Source organism: Sus scrofa, chromosome 7, assembly GCF_000003025.6.
Source record: "Sus scrofa isolate TJ Tabasco breed Duroc chromosome 7, Sscrofa11.1, whole genome shotgun sequence".
NCBI lineage: Eukaryota > Metazoa > Chordata > Mammalia > Artiodactyla > Suidae > Sus > Sus scrofa.
In genome coordinates, this window is record NC_010449.5 from 10,203,567 (window position 1) to 10,223,634 (window position 20,068).

The 20,068-nt window shown below is 39.3% G+C and overlaps 1 protein-coding gene across 3 annotated transcripts in view; it reads left to right on the forward strand.

Moving 5' to 3' along the window:
* RNF182 (ring finger protein 182) overlaps window positions 1-20,068 on the forward strand; it is a 66,064-nt gene that overhangs the window by 11,861 nt on the left and 34,135 nt on the right. The gene's annotated exons all lie outside the window — the stretch shown is intronic.

Genomic DNA, 20,068 nt, shown 5'->3' on the forward strand with positions numbered 1-20,068 from the left:
GAGCACCGACTTGTTCTAGTGGTTTATTTACACTCTGAAGCACGAAATGAAGCTTTTGTCAGCTCAGTGAGAAACAATAATTTGGCATGTTTATATATATTACTAGCATCCTGAGGTATGTGCATCACCAAATGATGAAAGCAAAAAAAAGGAAAAAAGCCATGATATCCACATTGCCTCCTTAGGAGATGCAAATGGGAGTGTGCCGGATGTCAGTGGCTGAGATTGGCCACCTGGTGGAAGTAGGGGACAGCACAGAGCATCCTCAGGTGTAAACTACCAGTTGTCACTCTGGCTGCTTCACAGTAGTAGCAGTCTTCTGCATTTCTAGGCTTCAGAGTCTTAAATGATAAGTCTAAATTTTGTAAAATTATTTGATAATTTTTTAAACTCATAATTTTATGAGGTCTTAGTTTTATAAATTAAATTTAAAAAGCCTGGCCCTAATTTTTGGTATATGGTATAAAACATGGACTGATAACCACAGCTATTGGTTTCTCTGAAGAATTCTGTAACTTGACTTACCAAGCGTGTCCAAAGAGATAAAAGGAGCCAAGAAATGTCCTTTAAGTTAGGATTAACCTTGTACTTGTGCCATTGAGAGTCAATTGTTGGGAGTTCCCGTCATGGCTCAGGGGAAATCAATCTGACTAGCAGCCATGAGGATGCAGGTTCGATCCCTGCCCTTGCACGATGGGTTAAAGGATCCAGGGTTGCTGTGAGCTGTGGTGTAGGTCGATGGCTACAGGTCCTAATTCAGCCCCTAGTCTGGGGCTGAATAGTCCATATGTGTGAGGGTGCAACCCTAAAAAGAAAAAAAAAAGTCAGTCAGTTGTTTGTAACCAGATAAGCCTGCACAGGCAGCATAAGGCCATTGAAGCCTTTGTTAGCTGTTTCTGGGTCACTGTTCTCTAGCAATTTCTAGTCGCATGGTGATAATGTGATGACTGGTTGGTAATTTAGCATCTCGTACAATGTGTTGTAGCATTTGTAAAAACGCATTTGCAAAGGATGATAGTTAGTTTTTAATGGTTTCATCATTACCCAAACACTTAGGTTTGGATTTGTGGCTGTGGAGAATAATGTTCTCCAGAATAACATGGAGACCTCGAGGAAACATGCTATAAATGTGAGGTACTGTCACCTGACCTGCTGTGCGTGGTGAGTATTGATCGTATCCAGTGTGCTGAGAAAAGGCATGGGGGACCCATGCTGGTGGTGATAGGAAGGAGAATGTTGTGCCATGGATTATTAAGAGAGGTGGATGGAGGTTGAAAAACTTCTGTGAGCATGTGTTTCATTATTTTGTGCTCTCAGTTAAAATGGGGATAATAAGATTACATAAATTTATACAATTTGGCACAGCATTGGAGTGTTATAAACGTAGTTCAAGGTCAACCATTGATTTCCATATGTGCCAGTTCTTTGTAGCAAGTATACAGCGTAGTTTTGGACATCAGTATCAAGTGTTTTCTCTGGTATATTCCATATCACTTGATGAAAGTCATTTGAGCTCTTATGGGGGAGGAATTACTTGTTTTCCAACTATGTGATTATTCTTTCGTATGTGTAACTCATTAATATGACATCCAGACAGTCTCCTTTGGCCTACTTTTCAGCTTTCTTTCTCTTATGGGGAAAAGTTGCCGGTTAATTCTTTAATGCTTTTAAAGTAATTTTATATCCCCAGGGCTTTGAAAAATAGGAGTTGGTTAATTTGTTATTCAACCAGAAGAATGTTGGAAGCGTAGTTCTTAACGTGTGCATTAAAAAATAGAACACATGTTATGATTCTTCATTTCGCATTTTTGACGTGTACAGAGATTGTATGGTGGATAGCAAAGTTGGGGATCCTGTTAGGTGATCGAGGGTCCATTCCCCAGGCTGTCTGGGTGTAGATCTCTGCTTCTTTACCTCATAATCTGTTGAAATGAAAGCCAAAGGTGGAGGCTTCAATATGTTTAAAAGTGTTGGAGGAGTTCCCGTTGTGGCTCAGTGGAAACGAATCCAACTAGGACCCATGGGGTTGTGGGTTCGATCCCTGGCCTCACTCAGTGGGTTAAGGAGCCTGTGTTGCCATGAGCTGTGGTGTAGGTCACAGATGCGGCTTGGATCTGGCTGTACTGTGGCTGTGAGATAGACTGGAGGCTACAGCTCCGATTAGACCCCTGGCCTGGGAACCTCCGTATGCTGTGGGTGTGGCCCTAAAAAGACCAAAAAAAAAAAAAAAAAAAAAAGGTGTTGGAAAAGGAAGATGAATACACACTGAGAGGCTGCAGGGCTTGTGATGAAGGGGCGGTAGGAAAAGGACCGTGGCACAGACCATCTCTTCAACACCTGTGCTCCAGAATCCTAAAGTAGTTACCCAGGGGCTGTTTACATGGTTTCAGAGACTGGTCAGTCCTGCAGCCAAGATGCTGGTTCTGGCCCTGCACCCTCACTTTCCCTCCTAACTAAGAAGTGACTCCCTTGAATTGTGGTGTCATGTACTTTGAATATTATAAACCACACATTAGGGCGTAAGAATAAAGATTTTCCACAAGAGAGTATTACATACTCTAATTGGTCAGGGAGACCTGTTAAATAATCAAGACAGTAATGGGGTGATTATAATAAACCTATGTGTTTGTTGTCCCGTGTGTTTAAATGGGAAACTGTTTCTTTGAGTATCAGTCCATTATGAACCGGGGCTTCCCTCTCTCAGAACCGTAGTCATTCAAGGGAGACGTGGCACTTCACACAATATTATCACTCTGTGATGTGTCGGGCATAGCGGTATTGAAGAGGGATGCTTACTCAAACTCTTGACTGTGAATCTATGATGAAAGGTTTCTTTGTGGTCTTATCTGGCATTTGGTCTTGTTTCATATGGTTTCCTCAGACCTTGTTTAGTCTGATTCAGTTCCATCTCTTTTCTGTCAATCAGACCCTTGTGTGTGCTTCCTAATGGACCAGGTACTGTTGTCAATACTTCACAAATACGTATTTCATCCCCACAAGAACCCAGGAAGTAGGTACTATTATGATCCCTGTTTTAAGAAGGAAGAAACTGATGTGATCATTTAAGTCATGTTAACCTAAAGGTACGCAAAACGTCCCAGAATCCTGACTTCTTTATGTCAAGCAATGCTGCAAGATTTGCTCCTTAATTCACTGACATAAAGTGTAGAAAGAAAGGCACTAATTGTTATGTCCTTTGGGCTTTTTTCTTATTTTAATAAAAAGAAACAAAACCTAAAGTTATAAAACAAGAAATATTTCTTCATAGCATATTATGACGTATGCCAGTATTTTCTGCACAAAGAAACCAAAATAGACTAATTTATAGAAAAGATACTTTCTGAAGGTAGTTGTTCTTTCCCTTATTATTTGTATGCATACATTAAAAGAATATGTATTTTCTGTTGTGTCAGGCTTGCTGTGTACATATAAGTACATTTTTTATATGTGTCTATTTTGCATTACCTTATGTAGGCTGTCATCAGTCGAGGGTCACATTTTTTAAAAAGAACTGAAGTATACGGAGTTCCCGTGTCGTGGCGCAGTGGTTAATGAATCCGACTAGGAACCATGAGGTTGCGAGTTTGCTCCCTGGCCTTGCTCAGTGGGTTGAGGATCCAGTGTTGCCGTGAGCTGTGGTGCAGGTTGCAGATGCAGCTCAGATCCGGTGTTGATGTGGCTCTGGCATAGGCCGGTGGCTACGGCTCTGATTCAACCCCTAGCCTGGGAACCTCCATATGCCATGGGAGCAGCCCTAGAAAAGGCAAAAAGACAAAAAAAAAAAAAAAGAAAAGAAAAGAAAGAAAAGAAAAAAAGAACCGAAGTGTAACCGATTTGTAATATTGTGTTAGTTTCAGGTGGAGAGCATAGTCATTCAGTATTTTGCAGATTATATTCCATTATAAGTTATTACAAGATAATGGCTATAATTCCCTGTGCATGGGCTCACTTATTCTTTTCTCAGTAACCGACCTGTTCTGAGAACTAAGGAATATTCTTTTCTCACCCATTCTCTTCCAGGAGAACTCTGTGTATAGCTTAATTTTTCTGTGGCCACATCCATGGCCTGTGGAAGTTCCCAGGCCATGGATTGAACCCGAGCCCTATTGAGGGCCTTAAAAAGTCAATTTTAGGGCCCTGGGAAAGTGATTCAAGTTTCTTACAGTAGTATTACTTCAGTTATCTAATTTCAAAATGTATCATTAGAGCACTATAAATTAATTTGAGCTTTTAGTTATTTGAAGTGTAATATTAGAAGTCAAATATCAAATGAATAAAAAATATAATAAAAAAATCAAATATCACAATTTCATTTTCCATTTATTTGGATTCCTGATGGTCATGTCTTAAAGGTTATATGTAAAAAGTGTAATAAAACACTAGCTAGCTTAATTTTATACTAGCAGTTATAAATAAACTTTTGGTTATTCTAGTCAATGAGCAAAAAATATGGATCTTTAAAAATCATTTACATTTGTTTTTATAATGCTTTTAGTATTTTACCTCCCATCTCCCCACCCCACCCCCTTATAAACATTTTCTCACCATCTTAAGAGTGATAAAGAGTTTTAATTTTAAGGGGCTTTTCTTATTTAAGCTATATGAAAAGTAAGATTAAATAAGAGGCAAATGTCCATAACAGCAAGTAATACAACATAGTTCTGTAGGTTCTTCGAATAATAAATACTGAAGTAGCTACCATTTATTAATCACTTCCCTGGTACCAGATATTCCATTCAGTATGCTGCACAAACTGTCTCTTTTGATCTTCACGATAACTCGTTTCTTTTTTTTTTTTTTTTTTTTGGTTCGTTTGTTTTTTTAGGGCTGCACCTGCGACATATGGACGTTCCCAGGCTAGGGGTCGAATCTGAGCTGTAATTGCCGGCCTACGACACAGCCACAGCAACACCAGATGCAAGCCACGTGTGCGACCTACACTGCAAGGCCAGATCCTTAACGCACTGAGGGAGGCCAGGGATCGAACCCACAGCCTCATGGTTCCTAGTCAGATTTGTTAACCACTGAGCCATGACGGGAACTCTGAGCATGGATCTTAAAAAAAATATCAAGGGCAATCCGGGAGTCAGTAAAGCTTGGTGGTTAAGAACATGAGTTTTGAGGCCAGACAGTCTGTATTTGAATGGTGACCCTGCTGCCCTCTGTCTGACCTTGGGGCAGCTACTTCATCATATTGTGCCTCATTGTCTTGACCTATAAAATGGGGAGAATATTACTTACTTCCCTGTGTTTTGAGGGTTAAATAAATGAATATTTGTAAAGTTTTTGTTTGTTTGTTTTTTTTAGGGCTGTACCTTGGCATATGAAAGTTCCCAGGCTAGGGGTACAATCTGAGCTGCAGCTGCTGTCCTGTGCCACAACCACAGCAACTCAGGATCCAAGCTGTGTCTGCTGCCTACATTGCAGCTCACGGAAATGCCGAATGCTTAACCCACTGAGCGAGGCCAGGGATCAAACCCACATCCTCATAGATACTAGTCAGATTCGTTTCCCCTGAGCCACGACAGGAACTCCGATAAAGTCTTAATTATCAGCTATTAAGACTAAGTTTCATGTGCAGACAGAACAACCAATATTTGATGTTTTTACAGGTAGAAATAAACATCTAGTGTTCTTTAAGCCTTCAAGTCCAGGTTACTTATTATCTGCTTACAAATCTGGTGAGCTATCACCTTTCACTTTTTCTTGGATGAAACTTTAATTCAGATTGAACAGATTGAGTTCCTTACACTATCAGTCTCATTTGTATACTTAGTTAAATTTAAACCCTTAAATATTTTCAATTGCGTATATAAATTTAATAGATTTGATTTCCTATTTAAACGAATCAGATGCTCAGTGGGCAAATGTATGACTCAAGTGAGTGAAGCCTTTCCAAATACTTAGCTCAAGTTCCTTCGACTGTTCCATCATTTACCAAATTAATATTTTATAGACATAGCCAAGTCCTCCTCAGCATTTCAATCTAAATAAATCATACGTCTAAATATATCACACATTTTAAACTAGAATCACAGGGCTAATCTGTCAGTTTATGTCAGATTCTTTCAAACATTAAAAAGATAATAATTATGCACAAACTAATATAAACCACATTTCTAAACCTTTCTTAAAAGTATTCATTGTCTGATTTTCTTCATTATTTAAGTATTTAGTTCTAAACCTTCTCTAGGTTGGAAAGGCACTTATGCATTAGATAGCAGTTTATTATCTCGGGGAAGCTGGAGGTGCCGTTTCAGGTGAACTTGCCTTGTCATACCATTCCATAGTGATTTCCAGTTACTGCTTGACTTTTTCATTAAAATATGGCTCCTTATTGATCTCAGATTTAAGGCTTAGATAGTGCACCTGGGCTTTCTACACCCTGGATAATTCTTCCTGTGACTTCAGTAGACCAGCTTCACCCTCTTTTATAGTCACCATGACAACAGGTGGCTCCAAACCATGCTTTTCAGATAGTATCGGTGTTTTAATCCCTAAACCGGTGCTGTCCAATACGTAATTCTAAGTTTTAGGTAGCCGTATTAAAAAAGTAAAAAGTTGGGTGTTCCCATCGTGGCTCAGCGTTTAACGAACCCGACTAGTATAGATGAAGGCTTGGGTTTGATCCCTGGCCTCGCTCAGTGGGTTAAGCATCCAGCATTGCCGTGAGCTGTGGTGTAGGTGGCAGACGTGGCTCAGATTCCGTGTTTCTGTGACTGTGGTGTAGGCTGGCAGTTGTAGCTCTGATTTGACCCCTAGCCTGGGAACTTCCATATGGCGCGGGTGCAGCCCTAAAAAGCAAACAAACAAACAAACAACCCCCCCCCAAAAAAAAACCCTAAAGAAAACAAAAAGAAACATCCTAAAACTCAGTAGCTCATATTTACTTTTTCGTTCATGGGTCTCCTAGGTTGGCCGCATTTTGGCCAATCTAGAGTGTGTTGAGTTGGGTGGCCCTGTTCCAGGCTGTGGATTAGGTTCAGATGTGCTCCTCACATATTTATTTGCTCTGGGAATTAGGTTGAGGGGGTACCAAGGTGTGCTCTTGTCATGGCAGATTATTGGAGTCCAGGAGTGAAGTCATGCCTCACAAACACATGGAAGCCCTTTTTGTTCATCTTGTCCATTAAACATTCCTGTTGGCTGAAGAAATTTACGCAGGCAGGCCTGACCTCAGAGGGCAGGGAGGCCGGCTCCATCCACCATCGGGCAGGGAAGGGAGTGACCATTTGCTAATAGATTCAGCACATCACACATGGCCCCCAGGTCGCCTTTCTTTCTTGCTGCTCTGCCCATTGCGCTGGCTTTCCAGCACAGTGTCTGTCCTTTGATGGTTTCTGCAGATCAATCCAAACATTGCAGAGCCATCAAGGCTAGTCTTTGGAGTCCTTCCTTTCTCTGTCTACCCCACTTTTCTAAGTATCTCATCTTAGCTCGTGGCTTTAATATCATCCTACCTGATGGTGAATCCCAAGTTCATATCTTCAGAAGAAAGTTCTGCCCTTCATTTCACATTTGGGTGTCCGCTTGACACCTTGGCTTGGATGTCCGAATAGGCACCTCAAACTCAACGGAGCCTAGAATGCTCTCCTGAGTCCCTGCACAGATACAGCCCCAACCTGCCCTTCCCACAGCTTTCTCTAGTTTGGTAAATGGCGTCATTCTTTCAGTTGCCTTGACCTTAACTTTGGAGTCATCCTTGACATCTCCCTTTTTCCCCCTCATACTTTAGTTCAAGTCCATGAGAAAATCTGTTGACTTTGCCTCCAGATTTGATCATCTGTCACCACCTCCACCACTCCCACTGTAGTATAGTCCACTTCCTTTGCTCTTTTGTTTTACTGCAGGTCCCTTCTAACTGGTTTCCCAGCCTCTGTCTTGATACCTGCCAGTATATTTATTTCCTTGGTCACAGCGAGAATAATCCTTTGAACTTCGAATCAGCTCCTATCCTTTCTCTGCTCAGAGGACTCTGACACCAAGAGAAAGCCCAGTAACCCCCCACTATGGATCCCCTCCTCACTTAGCATGAATGGCGAAGCAGTTCAGGGGCCTCTGAGCCCTGCCTGCTGGCTCTGGCCCCTGCTGGCCCCCACCCCCTCCCCCAGGCTCGTTGCACTCCAGGCTTGCTCTTTGAACATACCAAGCCCGCTCTGGCCTCCATTGCTGACCCTTTTGCTGGGCCTCTTCTTTCTCCAGATGTTTGTATGATTTCCTTGTTTCTTTCAGGTCTGTACCTGAGTGTTATCAGAGGGGCCTTATCTAAACACTTTATAAAAATGTCATCTTTTTGTCTTCTGAACTCTCTACGGCCCCCCAACCTGTTCTTCTCCTTATCACTTTTACCACCTAGCACAGCATGTAAACAAACTAATGCCCAGCCTGTGAATTAAAAAGAAGCTTCTGCTATTTGTTGTATTTGAAGTGTGTGTGTCATTTATGAACTTAGGTGTCCTGAGACAAGTGAACATTCTTATTGGAGATTATTAAATTAGCTCTTAGGTATTAATAGATGGACATGAAATCAAGAGTTGTTCAGCATGTAAACAAACTAAACGTATGTATGTTTGTCCTTTTTCTTCCATCTTATAAAACCCATAAAGGCAATGGCTCTGGGTTTGTTTTGTTTGTTTGTTTGTTTGTTTGTTTGTTTTTTCCCCTACTGTATTCTCAGTTACAATACCTGGAATGTAGTAAGTGCTCAGTAAGTATTTCTTAACTGAATAAAACAATTTTTTCTAATGCCTGTTTCCAGCACAGGGGATCAGTCTTAGGAAAACTTTATTATGGAAGAGTTTTAGATTTTCATAGTCAAGCCTCTGTCTGCTTGGTGTGGTCAAGTGACTGTGTCCGTAGCTTATTAAATGATTCCAGAGAAGAGCACAGAAAATGCCATCCTCTGTGCTAGTAAACAGATCAGAATGACTTATTTGGTAGAACTTGAGACATCGATAATCACTGAGACATGAACATTTCCATGGCAAAAACTTTGTATTGCGTGAGAGCTTTCAGTGATTCCTTTATATCTTAACTGTTTCGTTGAAGTCTTTTAAAAGAGGTATGGTATGGCTCTCCTCTCTTCTCAAGTCTTTGTGAAAATGAATGTAAACCACTTGAAGGTAAGTTTTGAGCTCTTGCTAATGAACATGTGAATTGGAATTTTGCATGTGCAGATTTAGGGCTAAGAGCACACCTAACCTTCACTTCTCTGTGAAAGCGAATTAGCAGTTTGCTTGCAGATATTGAAATGTTAATGATAATAACAAGCACTTAAAAAACATGGTGTCACGAGAGCTAGAGGCTGCAAAACCAAGGAAGTCTAATAGATTTATCTGTTTTTCAAACTGAAGTGAATGTATTTTTTTGGGAGGGGGTTGGAAAGTTGTGCTTTTGAAAAGCTTTTAATTATCTTAATCATTGAAATGTGAACAGGACTATAGAAAATTTATCCCCATGCCCAGCCTGTGAATTAAAAAGAAGCTTCTGCTATTTGTTGTATTTGAAGTGTGAGTGTCATTTATGAACTTAGGTGTCCTGAGAAAAGTGAACATTCACATTGGAGATTATTAAATTAGCTCTTAGGTATTAATAGATGGACATGAAATCAAGAGTTGTTCATTGGTGTGCAGTCTGCCTTGCTGGCTCACTGTGCCTACTTTGCATGGAGGTGGAGAGCATGGGTTTCCTGGTGGCAGATCTGGTCTGAGTCCTGGCTTTGCTGCTTAGTGACCCGCGTGACCTAGAGCAAGTTCCCTTCCTCACTTCAAAGGGAGGCGCTAATGGGACCCATCACAGTGCGTTGTCTGGAGGGTTAAAGGATTAAATGAGGTAGTATATGTATTTATTATTATTTATGATCAGCTTATTTACTATGTTTCTTATAAACTATGTTTCTTATAATAGAAGTGAATAATAGCGATTATTATTATTATTTTTTTGCTTTTTAGGGCTGCACCTGTGGCATATGGAAGTTCCCAGGCTAGGGGTCAAGTTGGAGCCACAGCTGTCAGCCTACATCACAGCCACAGCAATGCCATATCCAAGCCCCATCTGTGACCTATACCACAGCTCATGGCAGCACCGGACCCTTAACCCACTGAGCAAGGGCAAGGATCGAACCCGTGTCCTCATGGATACTAGTCAGGTTCAGTACCACTGAACCATGACAAGAACTCCAATTACATTTTTATATGGAAAAAAATAGTATGACTGTCTTGTACCCACATTTTTCTAGTAGTGGGAATTGATTTGTGTTGATTTAAAGATGTTTTTGGAGTTCCTGCCAGGGTGCAGTGGGTTAAGAATCCAACTGCAGTGTCATGGGTCACTGCGGAAGTGCAGGTTTGGTTCCCAGCCCGTACAGTGGGTCAAAGGAGCTGGTTTTGCCGCAGCTGTGGCTTGGATTCAATCCCTGGCCAGGGAACTTCTATATGCCGTGGGTTTGGCCATCAAAACAAAAAAGGTTTTTTTGTCATTTAGCTTCCTTGTAAGTGATGGCAGTTTCATTAGAGTTACGATGCACCAGGATTAACGCGTGTGTTCCTGTGACTGACACCAGTTTGTCAGTGGGAAGTCATTCGATTCAGCTCTCCTGCTGAAGAGAAGGCTAGTATCCAGTGGCTTGGAGAATGTTGGGAGCAAAGGAATCTGTTAGGATAAGGCAGGAAGTTCTTCCTACCAACAGATTTTAGGAAGCAGGGTAAACAATTCTTTTTGTTAAAACTCTTCTTAGGTTCTAGTTCTGAAGGTGTCAATCCTTTTCTTAGCGCATAAGTTTTTTGGTTTTATAAGAGAATATATTCATTTACATAGTGCTTTCATCCAGCTGAAGTAAATGGCACATATACAACTTAATACTTTAACATTAAAATATCAGACTTACTCACTACAGCGTCAGTAATATCTCAGTGAATAGAATCAGCATTTCTTATTAAACTAAATCTACAAATCGATTTTCATCAGTTGATGTGTTTTATAAAACATTTTTAAAGTAGCAGCTTAAGATGAAGGCATCTTTTTAGGATAGAAAAATAAGATTAGATATGATTATATTGTGGGGTTTAGGTAAAATATATTGTAGCAGTGCTCTTAAAAAAAGTATTACTAGGAGTTCCCGTCTTGGAGAAGCAGAAACGAATCTAATATCGATGAGGACACAGGTTCGATCCCTGGCCTTGCTCAGTGGGTTAAGGATCTGGCATTGCTGTGAGCTATGGTTTAGATCGGCAGCTTAGGTCACAGGCATGGCTCAGATAGGGCGTTGCTGTGGCTGTGGCTTAGGCCGGCAGCTGTATAGCTCTGATTCAACCCCTTGCCTGGGAACCTCCACATGCTGCAGGGGCGGCCCTAAAAAGCCAAAAAAAAAAAAAAAAAAAAAAAAAAAAAGAGAGAGAGAGAAAGAGAAAAAGAAGAAAGTATTACTAATTGACTATACTGGGAGTTCCCGTCGTGGCGCAGTGGTTAACGAACCCGACTAGGAACCATGAGGTTGCGGGTTTGGTCCCTGCCCTTGCTCAGTGGGTTAAAGATCCGGCGTTGCCGTGAGCTGTGGTGTAGGTTGCAGACACGGCTCGGATCCCGTGTTGCTGTGGCTCTGGCATAGGCCGGTGGCTACAGCTCCGATTCGACCCCTAGCCTGGGAACCTCCATATGCCGTGGGAGCAGCCCAAGAAATAGCAAAAAAGACAACAACAACAAAAAAAAAAACCAAAAAACAAACTAATTGACTATATTTTATCTTTTTTTTAATGCCAGATTTGGTTTTTTGACCCTGAAATAATTCTTCAGTGGATTGTTGTTGTTTGTTGTTGTTTTTTGCTTTTACATATAGCTCTTGTTTTTGCTCAGCTCTGACAATTGTGTTGATCTCATTCTGTGAGAATTGCCTTTGTATCCTTCAAACAGCCAACGGAGCTCTTCCAACGTCTTTGTCAGCTCTACATCTTTTTGGTCTCTGAGCTCCAGTCTCATGCATCTTCTTTTAACCTGTCATTTATGCAGTGTTTCCTTCTGCCCCTGGGCCTTTGCTCTGGGTGTTCCTTCTGTGTGGATCTTCTTCCCTTCCCTCTTCACTCAGCAATCCCTGCTCATTTTCCTGATTTCAACCCTGTTGTCATTTACTTCCTTAGGGAAACCTCCCTCACACTCCTGGCCAGGTCAGACACTGCTGCTCATTCAACAGATGTTTATTGAGTGGCTGCCTTGAGCCAGGCAGCGTTCTAAGCGCTGGGAATATAAAAGACAACGTTTACCTATCCTATAGACAATGATGGGAGAAACTGAGATCTTTAAAAAATTTTACTCCAACAGTAGGACACGTAATTAGGAGGAGAATAAATCATTTTGGAATTCAAAGTGATGTCTGGACTAAGATAATTTATTCTTTGGTCTGCAGTAAATTTGAATGGTTTGATTATTAACCTCGAGGTTGTGGTGAGTTGGTCTATAAACATAGATTTTTCTTTCTGCCAGGAAAGGTCCACTTTAAAAAAAAAGAGAAGGGGAGTTCCCGTCGTGGCGCAGTGGTTAACGAACCCGACTAGGAACCATGAGGTTGTGGGTTTGGTCCCTGCCCTTGCTCAGTGGGTTAATGATCCGGCGTTGCCGTGAGCTGTGGTGTAGGTTGCAGGCGCGGCTCGGATCCCGCGTTGTTGTGGCTCTGGCGTAGGCCGGTGGCTGCAGCTCTGATTCGACCCCTAGCCTGGGAACCTCCATGTGCCGCGGGAGCGGCCCAAAGAAATAGCAAAAAGACAAAAAAAAAAAAAAAGAGAAGGGAGTTCCCATTGTGGCTCAGAAGGTTACGAACCCAGCTAGAATCCACAAGGATGTGGGTTTGATCCCTGGCCACACCTAGTGGGTTAAGGATCCGGTGTTGCCATGAGCTGTGGTATAGGCTGGCAGCTCCAGCTCCGATTCGACCCCTAGCCTGGGAACTTCCATATGCTGCAAGTGCAGCCCTAAAAAGCAAAGACAAGCAAAACCCATGAAGACTATGAGACCCATGAAGAGAGAGATTCAGACAGCCCATGGAAACATCTTGCATTATAGAAAGGAGACACTTTCTAGGTAAATGCATTTAAGGGTTCTACCAACTTTATTACTTTATTTATTCAATAAGCACTTATTGAATACCTACTGTATGCAAGGCACTGATGATTCCAAAATGAAAACCCTCCTGGAGCCGATGGAGTAGTGACTGATTATTACACAAGGGTGTGACATGAGGGACACGTGATACTTGTGGGAGCACATAGGAGAAGCATCCAGACAAGATTTGGGAATAATTAATGTCTCTGCTATATGAAGGATGGCCCAGGCAGGGGTTCAGGTATGGAACCGGTTATGGTGGGGAGAGTAGGCAAAAGAGCTGGAAAGAGGGAACTTTGCATATTGAAAGCCGATGGGGTTTTAGGAGAGTAAGTAGAGTTGGGGAGGCGATGGGGTGAGGTGAGGAAGGATGATGGAGTGGTTGAGAGATGTAGCTGAGGAAGTGGAGGCCAGATCAGGAAGACATTAAAATATTTTCAGACTCTTGGATGCCAAGTGGGAGGAGGAGAGAGTAGAATGGACTGGGATTTTGTGGTTAGTAGATGCAAACTATTACATTTAGAATGGAAAGCAGTGAGGTCACGATGTATAGCACAAGGAACTACATCCAATCACTTGTGATAAAGCATGATGGAAGATAATATGAGAAAATGTATATAAATATATGACTGGGTCACTTTGCTGTACAGCAGAAATTGACAGAACATTATAAATCAATTATACTTTAATAAGAAATATTTTCAGCAGGAGCATAAAAGATCAGATCTGAGTTCTGGAAAATCTCTGTGGGTGCTGTGTATATGACCTTTCAAAATCTTTTACCCGTTTTGTGTTATATATATCATGTGTAGACATAAAGAAGCATTATTTTTTAAGTAAATGTTATTGAAGATTAGCATGCAGACAGAAGAGTGCACAAGTCATAAGGTTACAGCTCTGTGCATTTTCACAAAGTAAGCCACATTAAAGTCCACTTTCACATTAAAGTCCTCTTGGAATTGAATTTTGTGTATGGTGTGAGGCATAGGGGTCAAGATGATTTTTATCTTTGTAAATATCCTGTTGACTGGGCATTATTTATTGTAAAGATCATTATTTCTCCACTGAATTGCAGTGGCACCTTTTTCATGAATCGGGTCATCTGTTTCTGGATTCTCTGTATTATGTCTTATTGGGCTATTTGTCTAAAAAGCATGCATTAAATTATTGTAGTCCTGGTAGCAGATAGTGTAAGTCTTTCAACTTTGTTTTTCTTTTGGCTTTTTCTTGGTGTCTAGCATTTACATAAAAAATTCTAGAATCACTCTGTCAATTCCAATACACCAGCTTCCCCCAGCCTCCCCTATCTCAAACTTGGCTGAGATTTTGATTGGGCTTGCATTGAATTTATAGATAAATTTGGGAGAATTAACTTGTATACAATATTGAATCTTATATATATGTGTGTATATTTATGTGTACACACACACACACACATTTTACTGCTGCACCTGTGCCATATGAAAGTTCCTGGGCTAGGGGTCGAATCTGCCTATGTTACAGCCATGGCATTGTCACATCTGAGCTGCATCTGCAACCCACTCCGCAACTTGGGCAATGCTGGATCCTTAACCCACTTAATGAGGTCAGGGATGGAACACTCATCCTCACGGCCACTATTTCAAGTTCTTAACCTGCTGAGCCACAAGAGGAACTCCTGTTGAGTCTTCTAATCAATGAACCCCATATAGCTCTCTATCTAGATTTTTCTTTAACAAGTCCTCTCTGTTGCATTCTTACATATCTTTCATTAAATTCTGTTCTTTTTGTTGTTATTGCAAATGACATCTTTTAAAGTTTCACCTTTTAATTTTTGTTGCCTATGTAAGTCTGTTGCATTGCCTATGTAAATCTATTGCATTGTATTGTGTTATTGACCTTGATTCCAAGAATTTTGCTACATTCACTTTTTAGTCTTAATTGTTTATCTGTAGATTCATTTGGATGTTGTGCGCATGATCACTTTGGGTTGTCCAAATTTTATACTTTATTTTTTTATTGCCTCATTGCACTAGCTGGGACTTTGGTTGTAATTCTGAATAGTAGTAATGATAGCATGTGTTTGTCTCATTCTCATTTTTAATTTCAAGAGGAAAAGTTTTATAAACCTGTGTTGACTTTTATCAAATGTTTTTTCTGCATATATGGAGATTATGATATAATTTGTTTCTCCTTTATTTCGTCAATGTGGTAATCACATTAAAAATGTTAAAACAATTTTTCATTCTTGTCATAAATCCAACAGATGTGCTATCATTTTTGTGTTTTATTGGATTCAATTTGCTAATTTTTTTTTTTTTTTTTTGTCTTTTCTAGGGCTGCTCCCGTGGCATATGGAGGTTCCCAGGCTAGGGGTTGAATCGGAGCTGTAGCCGCCGGCCTACGCCAGAGCCACAGCAACGCAGGATCCGAGCCACATCTGCAACCTACACCACAGCTCACGGCAACGCTGGATCCTTAACCCAATGAGCAAGGCCAGGGATCGAACCCACAACCTCATGGTTTCTAGTCAGATTCGTTAACCACTGCGCCATGATGGGAACTCCTAATATTTTGTTGAAGAATATTATATCTGTGTTTATGGGAGAGATTAGCTTGTAATTTTCTTTTTGTGTAGTGAACTTGCCTTGTTTTGGTTTCAAGGTTTTGGTTTTGTGCTGGTTTTATAAGATCAATTGGGAAGTGTTTCCGTTATTGGTCCAGTTCTCTGGAATAGATTGGTTTTGTCTTCCTTCAGCGTTTGATAGAAAATTCATTAGTAAAGTTGTCTAAGACTTGAGTTTTCTGTATAGGAAATTTTTAAATTATGGATGCAATTATATCAAGTATAGACCTATATAGATTTTCCCTTTCTTCTTTTGTCAAGTTTCATATTTTTTGGGCTATAATTAGATGTGGTTTTTCTAACTTTGTGAGAATACTTAGATTACTGATTTTCAGTTTGCTTTTCAAATATATGCATTCGAAGCTCCGCATTTACCTTTAAACCATGGTTTTTAATAGCATCTTACAAGTTTTGATGTCATATTATTAGTTTTCTTCTCAAGATATTTCAGAAATGGCTGTTTTAGAGTTTCCTGGTGCTTCAGCAGGTTAGGGGTCTGGCATTGTCACTGCTGTGGCTTGGGTTGCTACTGTGGTGTCAGTTCGATCCCTGGCCCAGGAACTTCTGTATGCCGTGGGCACAGACAAAAAAAAAAAAAAAAAAAAAGCCATTTGTGTTTGTTTTTCTTTGACTCATAGGTTACTTAGACTCATTGCTTAACCTCCAGTATTTGGAATATTCTAATGATCTTTTAAAAATGGATTTCTAGCTTAATCCATTATTATCAAATAGCGTGCTATAAGGATTTTAGTCTTTTGATATTTTAGAGACTTGCTTTATAGCCTGAATATGGTCACATTTGGTAATTGATACATGAACACTTTATGACTGTACAGTTTGTTCTGTAGTTATTCTGTATCTGTAGATTGGATCAGATTTATTAGTTGTATTTATCAAACTTTCTATCCATAGATTTAAATTTATGTCTATTCTGTCAATTATTGAGAAAGATAAGCTAAATCTCTCATTCTGATGATGAATTTTTATATGTTCCTTTTTAATTCTATTAGTTTTTTTTCCAGTATCTTTTGAGGATATGTTATTGGATACATACAAATTTGTAATTTGTTATATATCCTTATTGTATTAGACTCTTTTATTATTATTAAATGTCTCTTTAGTTCTAGTAATGGTTCTTGACTTATAGTCTACTTGTGTGATATTAGTGTAACTTTCTTTGGTTAGTGTTTATGTGGTATATCTTTTTCTATACTTTAGCTTTTCAGACCTTTATTTTTGAGTTGTTTCTTTTGTAAGCGGCATGGAGTGGTGCCGGGGCCAGCTCAGCAGGATGGGGCTGAAGAGCAGGTGCTGTGGAACTTAAGGAAAAAAGTTAACATAAAACAAAACACAGAAACATTTATCTTTTTTTTTTTTTTTTGGTCTTTTTTTTCTATTTCTTGGGCCGCTCCCACGGCATATTGAGGTTCCCAGGCTAGGGGTCGAATCAGAGCCTACGCCAGAGCCACAGCAACGCAGGATCCGAGCCACATCTGCAACCTACACCACAGCTCACGGCAACACCGGATCGTTAACACGCAAGGGCAGGGACCGAACCCTCAACCTCATGTTTCCTAGTCGGATTCGTTAACCACTGCGCCACGACAGGAACTCCGTGAAACATTTATCTTAAGTAAAGGTGGAAACTGGGAGACTTAAGGTCTCAGGGACCAAGAGCCCTGCCTCAAGAAACCACACTGCTTTTATTGTGCTCTTTAGATGAGATCAAGTGAGGAATGGCTATGGGTGGATGATACAAGGTTTGTTTACTATTATATAAGTTCTTTTACTATTTTAAAAGCCACTTTGGGGGTAAAAGGTTAAGCTCTTACTCTGACCTCTAGGCACATAACAGTTCTTAAGCTTAAGTCATTTACTGTGTTTCAAGCAGGAAGATGGGATAAAGTAAAGAAGGACAAGATGGAGTTTTCAAAGAAACATGTCTTGTGACAGAGTGGGATTTTGGATTTTTTAAATCTCATCTGACAATCTTTGTAGTATCTACTAGTCCATTTACATTGATAATATATTTGATTTTAAATTTACCATTTTACTGTTTGTTTTTTAATGATCTGATCTGTTCTTTCGCTTTTTTGCATTTTAGATTAGTATTTAATATTGTTTTCTTCTTTATTGACTTGTTAGTTGTGTATCCTGTTGTTATTCTTTTATTCATTATCCTAGAGATTACAACATTCACTTATGAATTTACTCTAAATTGATACCTTACTTATGAATTTACTCTAAATTGACACTTTAACCACTTCCCTCATAATGCATGGTTCTGAGAATACTTAAACTCAATAAATCCCCTGCTCTCTTTTGTACTGTTGCTGTCATTTATTTTAATTTACTGTTGCTACCATTTAATTTAATATGAATAAAACCTCACGACACATTATTATTGCTATTTTATAGCATCACTATTCATTTATATTCACCATTTCTCTTCATTCCTTATTACGAGTCTGTGTTTCCCTCGGGGATTATTTTTTGTTAGGTTGAGAAAGACCCTTGCTAAACTTAAAGAGTTGTAAAAAATTATCAGTGGGTATTAGATTTTGTTAAATAATTTTCTGCATGTATTGAGATGATCATGTGTTTTTCCTTTGATTAATTATTTCTCTTTTATTAATATTATACTTACTGCATAGTTTATTGTGTTAGTTTTTGAATTTTCAACTAATCTTTTCCTGGGTTAAATCTCACTTGTCCCAGCTATATAATCCCTTTATTGTATTGCTAAATTCAGTCTACTAGCCTTTTTAAAAAGAATTTTTGTGTCCTTATTCATGAAGATATTGCTCTATAGTTTTCTTCTGATAGCTTTATCTGGCTTTGAAAGCAAGGCAATACTGGATTTGTCGAGTGAATTGAAAAGTGTTCTCTTCCTTTATTTTCTGAAAGAATCTGTGAAGAATGGGCTTTATTTCTTTATTTGCTCTAGAAATCACAATACTTATTTTGTAGAAAATTTATTTAAATTTTTGGTAGAGTTCACCAGTGAGGCCATACGGCCTTCGGCTTTTCCTTGTAGGAAGATTTTTATTTTCAAATTCAGATTTTATCCTCGTATAAGTCTATTCAGATTTTCTCTTGTGAGTCTATTTTGGTGGTTTTTTGGGGAATTTTAAAATTTCGTCTAAGTTGTCTAATTTGTGGACATAAAGTTGTTTATAATCTTTTATATGCCTTTTAATTTCTGTGGGATCTCTCTGTGTATAATTTGATAATTTGACAATTTATGTCTTCTTAAGCTAACAGAAGCTTAATGAACTTATTTGGTTTGTCAGTTTTTGTTAGTTTTTCCTTTATAAACCAATGTTTTGATTTCAGTGATTTTTTTTTTTCCTATTGTTTTCTGGCTCATTCATTTTTTTTCCAGTTTCTATTTACATAATTTCGTCTTTCTCTCTTTTGACTTCCAGTCAATTTGTATATTAGAACTGAAGTGTGACACTTATAGACAGTGTCTAGTTCAGTTGTGCTGTTTTTTCCAGTTGGGCAATCTCTGATTTTTGAGTGGAATGTTTAGTCCATTCACATTTAGTGTAACTGTTGATATGGTTTTATATCTGCCATTTGCCTCAATTTCATACCTCTATTTCTCCTTGACCTCTTTCTTTTGTGGTAACTAGGTTTTTTTTCCTTTCTTTCTTTCTTTCTTTTTTTTTCTTTTTAGGGTTGCACCTGCAGCTTATGGAGATTCCCAAGCAAGGGGTTGAATTAGAGCTATAGCTGCTGGCCTACACCACAACTACAGCAATACCAGATCCGAGTCTGTGACTACACCACAGCTCACAGCAACACTGAATCCTTAACCCACTGAGCGAGGCCAGGAATTGAACCTGCGTCCTCATGGATGTTAGTCAGATTTGTTTCTGCTGAGCCACGACGGGAACTCCTGTGTTAACTAGTTTTTAGTGGGATGCTTTAATTTGTCTGTTGATTTTAAAATATACCTTTTTGTTGTTGTTGTTATTTTCTTAGTCGTTGCTCTAGAAATCACAATACTTATTTTGTAGAAGTGTACTTCAGATTAACATTATTTATTTCCAGTGAAATATAGAAACTTTGTTCAAATATATATCCTTTTCCTCCTGCCTGTGTGTTATTGCAATATGTATTATATCTAGATATACTACCAAAATAAACAATTGCTTCTCTATATATTTCAAGTTCAGTAGTGTATAATTACTGCTTTCTATAATTTTATGGGTTTTAAAGAAAATAAGAGAATAGAATATTTTATATTTACTACTTATTTAGCATTTGGAATATTTTTCATTTCTCCATGGTGTAGTTAATATCTGTTGTCATTTTCTTTCAGCTTGAAGGACTTCCTTTAGTATTTCTTGTAAGGCAGGTCTGCTA